Raw genomic sequence first — 16,806 nt, 5'->3', positions numbered from 1 at the left:
GTCGTTTCCAGGTCATAAGATCTTTCTTGATGATATCCTTAGCTTTATGATATTCACTTAACGTGGTTTTAGAGTAGCATTCTGTATTGGACAATTGTGTCTGAGCCTCCTTTGTATATTGTTCCATTGGCCAGATGACCACATTGCCACCCTTGTCCGACATGTTGATGACAATGTCTTTTCTGTCTCTCAATTTGCGAATAAGATTCTCATATTGTATGTCCTGATGTTTAAGTCTGGTTTTGTTGTGGTTGGTTCTGTGGTATAATTTTTTGATGTCATCAACTATACGTTCATGAAAAATGTCTATGGCGTCCTTGGGCATCATAGGATAGAATTTTGATTTAGCCTTAAATGGACTAAGCCCAGCACTGGATTCCGTCAGATTATGTAAGCCAAGTCTTTCCTGAGTAGAAAATTGACTCATGGTCGGGACATCGATAAGACGGTTTTCATTGTTGAGTTCACTGATAGTAAGCATGATGGATGCATCAGATGCTACAAGATTAGGTTGGTTAGTAGTATTCAAAGTACTCGAATTGCCAGGCAGGGTTGAGATAGTATTACCCTCTTTGATGGTAAAAAACGTTTGCAATTTCAGCTTCCTAATATATTTATGAATGTCAATGCGTGTTTTACCATAGCTGAAGCTGCTCTCCGGGCAATAAGATAGACCGAGTGCTAGGATCTGCGTTTCAGCTTTTGTAAGGACGAGTTGCGACAGGTTGACAACAGTATTGTTATTGGCCATTATCTCCTGCGCCACTGCTTTCTTGACTTGCCTCTTCCTGCATTTGCGCCTTTCTCGGCGACGTTTATTTTTTCGTTTGTTGCTGTTTGAGGCAGGTTCCGATTCCGTGGTCGCAGTGTTTGTAGGCGGTCCTCAGCTAAAAAATTAAGCTCTTCAGCCGGACTAAGAATGTTCACCTGCTCGCCCGCCCTTTGACTTCTATTCATGCCGTCATCAGATTCATATTCGCTCGTAAGTGAGCCTGTTTCAGAACTCAATTCTCCTCTGTCATTACCAGTTGCCGCGATCTCTGTGCTGGGTACCACATTTTTGTGAGTCATTCGTCCTGATATGTTTTTCTTGGCATGGTCATACTTGTGAGAGAACGTGAATATTTGTCCCAACTCGTAGTCAGTTTTATCCCTTGCATATTTAAATGCCTTGCGTATCTCGATTCTGTCCTCACGTTTTTTCATCCTTTCGCCAATTTCTTTCTTTGTTTTGATGATGTAATCGGTTTGTTCAAGTTTATTAAGTTGCTCATTAATACCTTCAATTTCTTTTAATAAACTCTCACGATCAATCTTGGCGTATTTGATAAGTATAATGACCATATTCATTGATGCTGCCAAATTATTTGCTGGCCATTCCTTTAACATATCAGGGTTAGGGTTCTCATAAGACGGTGCTACAAAGATTCTTAGACCACGGGGTACTCTTCCCGCTTCTTCGTACTTCTGTAGAGACTTATGTTCCCACCACTTTGTAACCTCGCTTTTCATGCATTTCTCCAAACGTTTAAGCAAAGATGTAACATCAGAATTAATTTCAGTTGTAGCTATGTTCGAACTTTGTACCACTGTACTAGGCGTATTGCTGAAGAGAGCATCAGCTGCTGCCTCACGAATCAAAAGCGTCCATTGACATTTTTTCAAAACAAGAAAGTGGGTCCTTCCGGGAACAAGCCCATAGTCAGGTGGTGCGCCGTGCCGGTAAACCCAAGGCCAGACATGTAGTAATTCAAACTGTTCAAAGAAGTAGAACACACTCTTAAAGGTCCTGGTGCAAGGCAGGTTGCTCTTTATTGCTCAAACGTTACGCGTTTTGACAAGTAAATGTCTTGATCACACGAAGAGCATTTACGTAAGTGAGTGCATAAATAAACATATGAAATGGACAAAGGACTACAGATTCAATACATTCACATAGTAAGTCAACAGTGTCGGCCATTTTGTAAAGTGCAACTATAAGTATAGACACAACATGTCTGTATATGTAATGGACAATATGATACATCACAGAGATATACTGAGTCAAAGCTACTATATACAGTAATGCAAGTAAAAAACTGTCAGTATTACATAGTGATAGACTCAGTAGAGTGTAACTTGATCTGGTATCGTCCTAGTGGCTTGAAGTTCACGGGGCTACAGGTCAAAGACAGGTAGGGTCATAAAGCTGTATGGCAAATGCCAGGTACCTTCATGCACCCAGTGATTGTGTCATGTACTCAGACTAGTGCCTGTGAGTAGTTCAATCACGCCACTGCATAAAGCTGGCTCTAGACATTGCTGTTGGACAGTACCTCGATAGTAGGGCCGCTGTTCAAGTGCTAATGACTATGTGAAAGTTATTTTTTACACGCCAAGTGGCCGCTTGAAATCTGTCCAAGTCCAATCTAAGTGCTGTAAAAGTGAAAATCCAAAAACTGCAAAAAAGGAAAATTAATAAAATGTTGTTGATTAATTAAAAGTCTCTTATCTTAAAATCAGTGTTCACCCGAGCCCGGGAAAGAAAAGGGTAGGGAACCTGTGAAGTGACCATGCTGTGTGGTGGGTCCCTTCCTTTCCTCCTATGAAAAGATAATAAGATAGAAAACATAGTAAGTACAATTTCAATTATATTAGGGGTGGGCGGAATTTGCATAGTCACGCTACGCAAAGCTCCGCGAAACGGTAAGAAATCTCCGCGAGCACGCAGAAATTCCGCGAACACACCGAATTGCTTGTTCCGCTCATTCGCGATGCTGTTTCTTGTTCGCGAACGCTGTTTGCGTGCTTGGGGGTAAATATCTCGCGAACATGCATTTTGAAGGTGCGAACAAGCAAAAAATTCCGCGAAACTGCAGATCGTGGAATTTTTGCCAATTCCGCGTTCTCCGGAGAACGCAAAATTACCCAAATTCCGCGAGCGGAACAGAATTGCCCGCCCAGGCCTACAATAAACGCATCTCATACAAATATACTCATGGATGATGTATAAATATGATTAAAAAAACAAATTATCAATGAAACGTAAATAATCAGTGCAATGGAAAGACAACCTCATCCAATCAATTTTCATGAAGATGTGTGGCTAACTCTTCATCCAGGTTGTGGCCCCCGGGGAATATGGTTTCTAGCTCTAATATCCACTTGGATTCTTTAATCCTAAGAGCTAGTTCTCTATTGCCTCCTCTAGTGCCCATATTTATCTGCTCGATGGCCAAGAACCTGAGAAGAGAACTGTTGGATTGGTGGTATTCCTGGAAATGTCAGGCGATTGGATAGTGTAGATCAGTATTATTGATGGCCCTCAATTGTTCCATGATTCTTATCTTAACCATAAGGGTCGTACTCACTACATACCTGAGTTTGCAGGGACATTCTAAAGCATAAATGACAAAGTTGCTGCTGCAAGTTAGGAACGGAGTTATGTTCCAATTTCAGGTATGTCCTGGAATATCAAATTCTTTCACCAGATGGCTAAATTTGCACGCTCTGCAATGTCCACAGGGGAAAAAACCTTTGAGATTATGCAGATTGCTTTTCCTCAATTCAGTAACATCCCCTTTGACAAGGATGTCTCTCAAACGTTTCCCTTTCCTATAGGTGATCAGAGGTCTATCATTCAAATTGGGACCTATGATGGTGTCTGTTTTTAAAATATTCCAATCATCAGCAATAACTTTCTTAAATTTCTTGGACTGATTTTTATGTGTGGTGATCACTCTTGTGTTGGTCTCATTCATTCCTTTTTTGTCTGTCTGTTCAAGCGACTTCTCCCTGCTGACATCACTTATCTTATTGATTGCTTTCTTGAGAACCTACTCGGGATACCCCCATACCCTGAATCTTCTGAGCATGGTTTCCTGTTCTTTCATGTAAGTTTCTTCATTGCTATAGTTTCTTCTTGCCCTCAGTAGCTTCCCATAGTGGATGCTCCACTTAAGGGCATCTGGGTGGCCACTGAGGGCATGAAGGAGACTGTTGCGGGCCTTTTCCTTGCCGTACAGACTAGTAACAAGTTTACCTTCCCTGACTTCAATCCTGGTGTCAAGGAACTCAATGCAGTCCTTACTGATATTATGGGTCAGGACGATATTATACTTATTGTTATTGAGTTTGTCAATAAAGTTGATAGCTTCAGATTCACTCCCTTTCCAAACAATAAGTAAATCGTCACTGTACCTAGGCCAGACTGCTACATTTTCAAAGTCAGATAAAAAGTGGCTTTCTTCTTCCCATTTTCCTAGGAAGAGGTTGGCATAGCTCGGCGCGAAGCATATACCCATCACCATGCCCCACACCTGCCTGTACAACTCTCCATTGAACATGAAGATGTTGTTGGGAAGACATAACATCATCATGTCAGCCAGCATTTGAGTGTGTTCCAGGTAACTGATGTTTTTCATACTCTAGAAAAGCATGTAAGCCTCAATACCCTGGACGTGATCACTGATGGTATATAATGAGTTCACGTCCAGGGTAATGAGGGAGTATTCTTCCTTCCATGTAATGACTTCCATTTTGGTAAGGAAGAGTCTTTAGTGTCCCTAACATAGGATGGTAACAAGATGACATATTCTCTTAAAAAATGGTCAACATATTTCAAAATATTGTCCTACACATTGGCCACAGAAGACACTATAGGCCTCCCAGGAGGGATTGTAGGATGTTTATGAATCTTGGGGAGGAGGTACAGGATGGGCAGCTTAGGGTAATCTTTTTTCATAAAGCAATATTCATGCCATGTGATAATACCACATTTTTGCCACTTTTAAAGTTTCTCCCACGTAGTGGTTATACTTGCATTGTACGTAGTGGTGTTGCATGCACAATAGAATCTATCATCATCTAGTTGTCTTTTAGCCTCATTAATATACATTTGCTTACTCCAAAGCACTATATTCCCACCTTTGCAATACTATTATCTTGAGACAGAGGCACAATAATGTTTCTTTGTTTACCTGACAAATTTAAACCTTTGGCATATCTGCTCACGTTGCTGTGTTTCTGCTTGACAAGTTCTTTGGTGACAATGTAATGAAAGGTGTCAATAGAGTCATGGGGAAGGTTAGGATAAAATACAGATCGTGGGTTAAAGGTAGTACACGCTGCTTTATCTGCAGCAATGTTAGTTAGATCATAAACAAATAGGTCTTCAGTGTCTAGCCATGGTACCTGTTCCAGATTATGCGTGATCCGTAGCATACTTGCGTCGCAAACGGTCAGAAAAGGTTGTGTTATTATTTCAGCAGTTACTTCGCTCTCAACAGGAAGTCTATTGTTTCTGAGAGTATGCCACTTTTTCAACTTGAGCTTTCTTATGAATTTAAAAATGTCAACATGGGTATTTGCATAGTTAAACAATTCTGTAGGACAAAAGGTTAAGCCTAAGTACAATGTTGTTTTTTCAAGTTGAGACAATGTTCGTGGTGTAAAATTTACAACAGTTTTATTTACCATTGCGATATCCATCATTGTTTTGTTTTCCTGGAGCCGCTTCGTCTGGTTTCCATGGGCTCTGTATTTCTTTGGCCTGTGTTTTTGCTTGAGTCGCCTTTGTTTGCTACGCCCCTGCCTCTTTCTCGACCTCTTCCTCATCCCCGGGGTGGTGGGGTTGGTGTGGTGGTTATCTTTCCTAATTGTCGACCCTTTTTCATCACTCGGAATTTCTCTAAAAAAATAGCCGGTCTTGTTTTTATTTCAACTTCAGAAGAGGTGCTACCTGTATGTACTGAGGCATCAGCATCAGAGTCGCTCATGTTCCTAGACCTTGGTAAATTTTCTTTCACGGTGATTGAGACCACTAGTTCTTCATGTGTTGTTTTTTGATTGTACAGATGGTCGTATTTATGACTGCAAGTAAGAATGCGCCCATTCTCATAATCTATACAGTCACTGTGTAACTTCCTTTGTTTGTGAAGTTTTAAGTCATACTCGTGTATCAGCCTTCCTTTCAATTCATCTTTAAATTTCTTGATGTTTTCTTGTTCGCTACTTTTTTTGAGGTCATTCTCAATCTCAGCTATTTCCTTAATGATTTTTTCCCTATCATCCCACGCATATTTTATAAGTATACAAAGCATATTTTTGGAACTCGTGGCTGAGTTCTCTGCCCACTCTTCTAACATGCATGGATTGGGAGATTCATGTGAAGGGTATGTGTATATTCTAAGACCCCTTGGAACCATTTGTTTGTCTACATAGTCTTGGAGGGAGATAGCTTCCCACCATTTAGATGTTCCTTGTTTTTTAAGTTTTTCATACTTTTTAAGTTGAGTATTTAATAAATTGGCTTTGTCTTTGTTAGGTGGTATTTCTACTGATCGTCCTTTCCTAGGTGCTCACGGGAAGAGTGTTTGCTCCGCTATTCACCTTTCATTTTGGTCTTCCATGATGATAGTACTGATCCTTGTATCGTAGTTTACCACTCCTGTGCAAATGGAAATGCGCGTATTGCTAGGGACTGCTGGGCATTTTGCCTCCGGTAATACCGGTTCCCCAGGAGCTTCTGCACTGCCACCGGACCTTCCTGCCTTTAATCGACACTGTTGACTTACTATATGAATGTATTGCATCTGTAGTCCTTTGTTTATTTCCTATGTTTATTTATGCACGCACTTCCGTAAATGCTCTTCGTGTGATCAAGACATTTACTTGTTGAAACGCGCAACGTTTGAGCAATAAAGAGCAACCTGCCTTGCACCAGGACCTTTGAGGGTGCGTTCTACTTCTTTGAACAATTCGGCAAAATTCTTCTTTATTTCTTACAGGTAACAGTCATTACGCGTTTCGGCCAATAGAATGGCCTTGATCACATGTGGAAATACATTGCAGTGACTTATCTTATACCACCCTAATGTGTCCCGTGACCCCCAATTAGCATGGAAAAAAGACTTAAAAAACATTATAACGTTTGTTGACAAAGCACCACATTACATTTCATTGTAACATAAATAAAGCCGGCCAGAAGTATTTTACAATATAAAGTGTAAAAGTAAGACCATGGTGAATTAGGACCTTATAGTATGTTCCATCCAATAATTTGATATGTGAACACCATTACGGCATGTACAAATATATAACTGAACAAATACTTAAATACATAAATACTAAAATATGGATGCATCCATAAATATTAAATACTGTAAAAACCAGACTAAAAAACATTCAGATGAGATAAACAAAACCATCCTAAATTGATTTTCTATCTGCATAAATGCATCATCGAATGTTTAGAATTATAACCTGATTTAACCATTTAACAGGGTTCATCTGTATTTAGTACCATTGGTAATGCCTTATAATATCAATCCTGAGGTCTAACAAATAGTATCACTGCTGTAAACATTATAATACCTTCTGCAAACCACCTAAAGTGACCGATGCATGATAGCTAGCAGGTTTGTGCAAAAAGTGCAAACACAAGTGCTATGTGCTATACAGTACTACTTAAATATATGTGCAAACTATTAGTAACAAATATACATATCAACCCATCTAAACAATATATTTTTGGGGGTTTCATGTTTTAGTAATAAAAAAACGTTTTAAATAAAGTATGGTAAAATGTACAGTATGTTATAAACCTACAGTTTTTTCTATGTAACCTTTCCTTGCTCAAAACCTATTTAAAGATATGGACTTGTGCTGATGCTTGACCTAAATGTATGTTTGAGTCCCGTAAAAGAAAAGGGAAAAGGATAATAGTTAACAGAAAGTTGTGGAGGTCCTCTATAGTATTGAGTACTTTTGGGGCTTTGCTATCAAACTCCATAATGCGTGTTTCTAACTGCATTAGCATGCATTCTCTGTTACCCCCACATTGTAGTGCAGGAATTGCATCTACTACAAAGTATTTCAGACAAATCAGGTTGTTATTATGTGCTATTTTGAAATGTCGGGCCACTGGATAATTGGCGTCATTGTTGACTATGGCACGTAAGTGCTGCAAATGCGTAGATGCACTTGTAACTTGGTACTGATGCTATAGTTCACGCCACATGTGCATGTGAGAATATATACTGCGAATTCGGTACGGCAAGTGAAGTGGCACTTTATTTGTCTTTTAGTAGGACTAAAAGGTATTGTGTAATGAGTTATATTTCCCCAAAATTTACAGGCGCGACATGACGAACATTTAAAAAAACCTTGTTTTTGTTTGAGCCATGTCGTGCTGGGGACAATCTCTGGACTACTTTTAACCAACTCTGTTTTCATCGACTTTGCCCTTCTGAAGGTGAGTGTTGGCGTAGATGGTAAACTTGGTGCCAGCACCCCATCCGTAAGTAGGATGGGCCAATTTTTATTGACTATTGCCCTCACTTGTCTTTGTTGTCGACTGTAAGTCGTGACTAATCTAGGTGTATTGTTCTCATTTATATTGGTCGCCATGTCTGATGCCGGTGCCAGAGCTATGTTGTTTGTTTTCTGGATCAGAAGGAATTCCCTTGTTCTTAATTTAGTTTTCTTACTGGCTTCGGGTAATATTCTCTCACTATAGCCCCTCTGTCTGAACCTCTCTAGTGAAGCTTGTGAGCATGTGCTCAATTCGTCTTCTGTACTACAAATCCTTTTTATTCTTATCAATTCTCCATAAGGAATACTTGTAATCAAGTGCCTGGGGTGTGAACTCATAGCATGTGGTGTGGAGTTCCCAGATGTGGGCTTTCTGTGCAGTGTTGTTTCTAACTTTCCCTCCACTACATATACAGTGGTATCTAAAAAATCAACTCTTAGAGGACTTATATATGACGTAAATTTTAAATTCACATTGTTGTCGTTAATTTCTGCAATGAAAGTTTCTGCACTTATTTGGTTCCCTTTCCACACTATAAAAACATCATCTATGTAGCGAAATCAATACATGTGTGTTGTATATATTTGCATGGGTTCCCCTTAGAACCTGTTCCTCCCACCAGCCAAACATATATATCACAGAATATAAATTTCATTGCCAGTGCATTTTGGGAAATGTAGTAACATAGGGAGTCATGTGATAATGTGAGTATAAAATGAGAACACTTGCATTACCCTTTGGCTCACCTGTGATCAAGGATATTGTTTCAGCCGAAACGCATCAGGAAAAAGACATGCTGCCACACTTTAATTTATTAAAACTTACTCCTTCATAGAGTTTGGCTTTGGTGTCTTTTGTGTTTCTGTGTTTGTGTGTATATATATATATATATATATATATATATATATATATATATATATATATGTTACCTACTGGAGGTCGCCAGTAGGTAGTTATAGTTAGGACCTAGTTACTATAGAAAAATGACAACATTCTATTTGCAATAACTTTGGTGCCGATTGACGAATCTTCGTGAAATTTTCAAAACTAATTCTTTGTTGAGATCAGCTCCTATGTTGAACGTTTGGGGGTGATTTGTGAAGGGGGGCCGAGAAAAAAAGGGGGTCCCAAAACGTGTTTTTTCAATGTTAATTTCCATAGGAAACTTTAGACAAGGCTACAGGTCGAACGGGTGAACGGAATTACCCCAAATTTGGAAGAGATTTGGTGTAAATCCGTTCAGTATTTTTGAGAAAACTCGAAATTTACAGATATCAATATTTGGTAATTCTGCCATCTGATTGGCTGAGGCGTTGCGAGCACGAGCTTGCTGGTGATTGGCTGCGAGCGGTGCAAGTGGTTGCAACTAGGAAGTGTTGGCCGTCATTTTGTGATTCCGTTGAAGCGAGCAAGGGGAAAAAAGGGAGAAAAAAGTGGGAAAGAGGAGGGTAGGAGCGCTGTGAGGTTTGTAGGGTGGGTAGGGTGTGCTATAGAGGGAGTGTGAAGCTAATTATTTATTCCTACTGGTGTGAAAGTGCTGTTTTGCCCACTGTGAGATGGTGCTGAGGTGAGATGCCGGTACAGTATGGGATGAAACCGTGCATCTAAACTGTGAGCTGAGTGCTATAAAGTGATGTGCTCTGGGTGCTGTAGCATAGTGGGCGCTGTAACATATCTGTGCAGGTGGTGTTAGTATGCGTTTAGAGTATAGCAGGAGTGGGAAGCAAAGTACTTAGTGGTATCGGTATGAAGACTCGGGGATGAAACTGTGAGTGTAAGTTGTGAGTTTATTGCTGTGAAGTGATGTGCTGTGAGCGCTGTAGGATACTGGTCGCTGTAGCATACCTGTGTGAGTAGTGTTAGTGTGCGTTTATTCTATATAGGGAGTGTGAAACAAACTACTCATCCCTATTGGTCTGAAGAGTGGAATGTAGTGTTTTAGGAAGCAGGAATAAAGGAATAATCGTGAAGAATCTAATGCAGAATGTTGCAATGCCAGAGAAGGAAAATGGTAAAATGAGTTGTGTCTAAGAAAGTGGCTGTGTGCAATAAAGGGATGGAGTTTGAAAATTATATAGAAAGTGTCTTTATTTCAGTGCCATAATTGAACCCACTGGTGCAAGAGCTAGGGTATCCAGCTGATGCAAAGTTGAACCACTTGTGTTGTATTCAAACGTAAGCCCCGGCATCGGTGAATTGTATATTACATGTTACAGATGCATGTGAAATAAACAATAGCTATTACACTTGAATGACTCTACATTCTATAAAGAAAATAAAGGTAGGATATGATTAGTACATGTATCGTTTAAGAAAAGAAAGAAAGAAAAAAGAAATTGCAAAATGTAGTCATCAAACCTTTTATGTACCTTGGCAGTGCTTTTTTGTAACAGAAAATTAACAACAGTAGAATAGTTAGCAATCTGTTGTACAGTAGATTCAATGTGGTGCGTGTCAGAATTGGTACTAGTTCTACCCACATTGGAACTTTGAGGATGAATACAAACATTTTGCTTCTGAGAAGCACATTCGGTACCTTTGTAGTCAAACTGTACATTATTGTCTTCAGCTGTTTCCAAAAAACATTCTTGTGTAGAGAGCTAAGGCATCGAGCTTAGACAAACTCCAATTGCTTCTGCTGTAGTCAAATCGAAGCTCCTGCATCAGTGAATTGCACATTATATGCTACAGTTCTATGTGACCTACAGAATAGCTATTAGACATGAATATATACATTGTATAATGAAAATAAAGGTAGTTTACGATTACCACACTGTGCTAACCAGTTCCTAAACAAAGTCGTCCTTTTTACATTTTTATCGTGAGATTCTAAGCAGAGGCTGACTTTAAGTAAAATTGTGTGAAAGGGCTTTGTGAGTAACAGGCAGGCAGAGAGTTGTGTGCACAAAGAATAGACGTGGTTTCTAAATGGGTGCCGGGTTTAGGTTAATTTTGGAAGTAAATAGCTTATTTGCATAGGCCATACATCACCGATTCCTGGTTAGACTGAAGACGTAAGGGGGAATAATGAGGATAGAGTTCAAATGTCTGAGTATGCTTAGAAAGTTATTATATCAAAGTAGTGGAATTGAAGTGTATTATAAAAAATGTAAAGGAAAAAGTAAAAAAAGATGGAAAACATCCATTCAAGAATAATTTGAGTTTCTAACAAGTCTTGAAGATTCCAGTCCAGAGGTTATTCAGCTGCTTGAGATGCGTAATGTTCCAAGAGGCTATTGTTGCCATCGTGTGAAAAAAGCAAAGCAATCCAATTCATATCCTCAAAGGGACAGTAATGTTCCTCGAATGTTGGAGCGGTAATTTGAATGGGCGGGCAATCTGCGATGTTGTGAAAGGTCGCATGTTGCAGGAGATCTTTTGTGGCTGTGCAGAAATCCCATTGCGCTGCGATTCCTTTTTGCATTGCATTCGCCATTGCTCCGCTGCCAGAACAATCACGTTCATGGATTTCAAGATACTCCATTACCTGCTGGATATTTGGAGCATTTGTTGAGATGTTGGCAAGGCATACATCCATTCGCCAGTCGAATGGGCAAGTTTTGCAATCAAACGATGGTTGTACGCATATTGCATAAGTGTAGATAAATATCATGTTGTAGCTAGCTCCGATAATAGATAGAGGCAGGGAGCCGAAAAGTTTTTCAGTTTTTTTACAGTGTTGATGTAGCTTGGCATAGAGGTATATTCTGTCGGACATAGTTGTTACCATAGAGAGCGTAGCCATTTCTAGAAGTAGAATTAGTAGTAGGATGGCCGCAAAGAGGGTGAGAATTATGGGCACTGTTCCTGTTATTCCAGAGATGATCGAAAGTATGTCTGAATATAGTCTGGTATTAAAAGAAGAACAGTTTGAAAGCATGTTAGAAGGCTGTAGGAGAAAATTGTGCCAGATCTTGAGTGTGACATGTATTGAAAATGGTGTGACAATTCACAAAGTGTAATGGGAGGTTCGTATTTAACCCCTTCCATGCCCATGACGGAACGGTTCCGTCATGAGCATCGGTTGCGCTGTGCTCATGACGGAACCGTTCCGTCATGGCCCCGCCCGCGCTCGAACCCTTCAGCACCGCGGGGGAATTCCCGCCGCGCTGAAGGGGTTAAAAGGGAGTGTATTTTACTTGAAGTTCGTGGTATCTGCAGTCAATAAATTTCTTTTGCCGAAGTGAGGGACACTTCTGTTGTGAACAAAAGCGCTTTCAGCTTTTTTTTTTAATGAAATCTGTTTTCAAAGTAGGGATTGAAGGCCAAGTTGAAGTTTGGGAGTTAGTTTGTGTGGGTGGGAATAGACATTGCCACAGGAAGTTACTCGGTTTGAAACAGTAAGGACATACGGTATGCCAGCTCACATTCCATAGGAGTGCATGTTATTGAGAAGCAGATAACTGCCGTTAGAAAGGTGTGTGAATGTTGGTCTGATTGTGGGAGTTGGCATCCTTTTAAGAAAGGACGCAAGATTGGGGGCTGTAACCTTAGAAGCGTTGTGTAGTTGGACATTCTTGGAGAGTAATGAACGAATGCTATTGTGGTCGCACTTTTCACCTGTGAGAAAAACTTCTGTATGCTTTTTAAAACAGTGATATGTAAATGGGAGAAACCACTGCTTGTGAATAAAAGCGCTACTTCATATAATCACATACAACATGACAAACAACATGTACACCTAGCAGACACAATGACAGTACGTACTGTGGGAACCGTGGCTAGCCATGTACACAAAGCAAACATGGCATGGCACCTCTGCCACACAATGCAGAATGCGGGGAGAGATGGGAGCAAAGTATGTGCGAAGGTGGCAGGTAATTCTCAATTAAAAAAGTATACAATGCAAACTCTTGAGGGGATGTGCTGGACAGACTTGAGTATGCAGAGCACAGACATGTACATGTCAACATACACTGATGGTCTATTGAGGGAAGTGGACAGTGGACGCAACCATGATAGTACAGTCAGTAGGGAAGATTACGGAATGGTAGTGCGTACGTGCCTCTTCTCCCACAAATGTTTAGGGAAGTGGGCTGGCTCGCCGTATGCAAGGCTAGTGTAGGGGTATGAATAAAAGGCACGTTTCTTTGGGTGTGGTTCTCTTCCGGATTGGTGAACGTGTCTGCCAGGTCTGCACAGCTTACACCACCACGACGCTGTGAGCGAAGGTGGGTGCGTGAATGATGCTGTCAGCCTGCTGGTACTCAGAAACCGTCATGGCCACAGTGACGCATATATGCCCCACAGTTCACCTTTCAACACTGCTGTATGTGAAAGAGGGCTGACCACGTGCCGGCGGAAGGTCCTGGGCCAAGGTCTGCAAGCTCAGGAGTCTCCTGAGATTAACGCTGGCTACCGCGACACAGGCACACAGAGCCCAGCCTGAGGCCCAGGAGCGTGGAGTGCTCTGTATAATAGTAACACAGTAATCCGGAACGGTGTTTTGATACCATAGTGGACGATGTTAGAACTGTATCTGAGAGTGGAGATGAAGGTACTCCCTTTGACCAGCTGCAACCAACTGTAGGTCCCAACAGTGGAACGGTGTCTTGATGCCATAATGGATTATGTTAGAACTGCATCTGAGAGTGGAGATGAAGGTACTCCCTTTGACCAGGTGGAACCAACTCTAGGTTGCAACAGTGGAATGTTATCTTGATTCCACAATGGAAGGTGTCCGATATTACATTCTGCTTCTGTAGTTAACTGCTGCACATGATTATTAGGCATGGTTTATTGCAGTTGCTGGAGTACACAGTGGTACAGCCTGGTCAAACAGTGAAACAAGGTCTTAATTCTATGATTGAGGATGTCAGAAGTTAAAGTGTGTGATTATTTTTGTGTATAGCTTCTGATGAGGTGCAACCAACTCTAGGTACCAACAGTTGAATGGTGTCTTGATCACACAATGGAGATGTCTGATATTACCTCTTGCTTGTTTTTCACACAACTCCGTCTGTTGAGGTGCATCAGATTCTGTGCTTCTGTAGTTAAGTGCTGCACATGGTTATTGGGCTTAGTTGACTGGTATTGCTGGAATACACCGCGGTAGAGCAGGTCCAAACAGTGAAATGGGGTCTTGATTCTATGATTGAGGATGTCATAAGTTAAAGTCTGTGATGATTTTTGTGTGCCCCCTCTGATCAGGTGCAACTGACTCCGTGCTTCCGAATCCAATGGTATGTGGCTGTGAGTTGTGAATGACCACTGGATTTGGTGTAGACTGCAGTTTGCAGGGTTCACAATTTAGATTGTGTGGTGATTGTTTAATTACAGAATCCAGTAGTTAAGTAATTAGAACGTCTATTGAAACATACACAATATTGTTTTAGTATACTTGCTTCAAGAAGTTTTTTATATCAGTTATAGGTTTAGTGAAATGACCAAATTTATCTTGGAAGTTCAAAGGAACAGTGAATAGTGCAGACTGTGGAGAGATGAAATTCATCGAATTGTTTTGATTTATTCATTGTAGAGTTCTCTGTAATTTATGATGTTTTATTTTGTAAAGAGGGAGTGAGAAAAAGTATTGATGGTTGTGTGTGTGAGTACTGCTTTTAATTAACAATGCAGACAGTAGTGTTCACAATTCGAGTTGCTATTGTACATGATGCAGTCCTGTAAGAGAAGAGATTGCTGTAGTGTGCTCTGTCTGCACCACTCATACGCATCATTGGAGGCTCCGGTCACATTTTCTTTGCTTCGTGTATTGCAAACTGTAGAGCTCAAGTCAATGCTATGTGACTGTGGGCCCTTGCTGAACGCTCTCTCTGGCCTATACTGCAGACTTCAGTGTTCACATTTGACATTGAGTCGGTATTGTAGCTGATGCAGTCCTATAGGAAAAGACATTGCTCCAGTGTGCTCTGTCTGCACTACTCATACACATCATTGCGGGCCCTGCACATGTTTTTTGTGCTTCGTGTATTGCAAACCGTAGAGCTCAAGTCAATGCCACGTGGCTGTGGGCCCTTGCTGAACGCTCTCTCTGGCCTATATTGCAGACTTCAGTGTCCACATTTAACATTGAGTTGCTATTATAGATGATGCAGTCCTGTAGGTTTCGACCGATTCGAATGTTTACTAAGATCTAACAGCCAATCAGAATCGCGCTCGCGCTCGCGCACGTCACCGTACGCGTACGGTAAGCTTACCGTAAGCGCACGGTAAGCGCACCGTAAGCTGCCACAGATATATATATTGATTTAAATGCTATTTTCTCAGGAACTACTGAACAGATTTACACCAGACCTACCAAAGGCACTTCGTTGACCTGTAGAATACCTCTCTGCCAAATTTAAAGTAACTCTGTTCAGCCGTTCGGGCTGTAGCTGTGTCTAAAGGTCCTATGGAAAAATGCATGGGAAAAACGCGTTTTGGGACCCCCCTTTTTTCTCAGCCCCCGCTTGACGAATCCCCCCGAGACTTTCAGGGTAGGAGCGGAGCGTAGCGCCCCATTAGTTTTGAAAATTTCGCGAGGATTCGTCGACCGGCGCCAAAGATATTCCAAATAGAATGTTGCGGTTTTCCTATGGAAACAGGGTCCTAACTATAACTACCTACTGGCGACTGCCAGTAGGTAATATACACATACATATATATATATATATATATATATATATATATATATTTTAAACATTTCCCTTCACTCAGAGGCAAAAATTAAAATTATGTCACCTTCCTTCACAGACTGCATCTCCTATTCCTCCTCCCTGGGTACAATTCGGGGGCAGCCGAAAAGGCCACAAGCCGCACTAACATCCATCATGGTGAAATTTGGCAGCCCAAGCCGACTGGTATTGAGTGCAATCAGCGTCACTGCAACGCTGAAACAATATCCCACAGATACAACTTCATGCAAGCAAGAAGAGGGCACACACTCGAAGCAGGTAAAATATGCAGCACATCTTTATTGCCAGGGGCCTTCAATGACTCTGCACACAAGAGAGATGCATTTCGGCAGAAAGTCTGCCTTTGTCAATCTAAAGGAAGCCATGTTGTAATACCATTTCAATACCTAGGAATGCTAAACATAGACAACATACATATTGAGTGCGCGGTGAGTCTGTCTCATTCAAGTTCAAAAACCTGCCTACTAAAACAATCAAGTATATCCATGATTCCTAAAACCTACAGGCCAGCTAATGGTACACGCATTCATTGTCAGAAATAAAAGGTTGCTTAACTAATAAAGTTAAAAACAGCAAGGTGCAGTTCATACCCTGACAATGACATATATTGTGTTAACGCTGTTACGATATAACCATCATGAACAGGTGAGACCAAATAATGTAAATGTTGTAAATATATATAATATACATTTTTTCACTGAAAAAAACAAAGGTTGCAGGGTCACTATAGTTAGGCTCAGATTTCATACACAACACAAAATCATAGAAATTCAGCAGTTATAATTAGCTGAGCTAACTATAACTTGTGCCTGTGCAATGCACTGCTTATGACCTCACATATTCCATCGCTCATGACATGGTCAGTGACATCCTTGATGA

The sequence above is a fragment of the Triturus cristatus genome, chromosome 12, assembly GCF_964204655.1.
Source record: "Triturus cristatus chromosome 12, aTriCri1.1, whole genome shotgun sequence".
NCBI lineage: Eukaryota > Metazoa > Chordata > Amphibia > Caudata > Salamandridae > Triturus > Triturus cristatus.
This window is presented reverse-complemented; position numbering follows the sequence as displayed.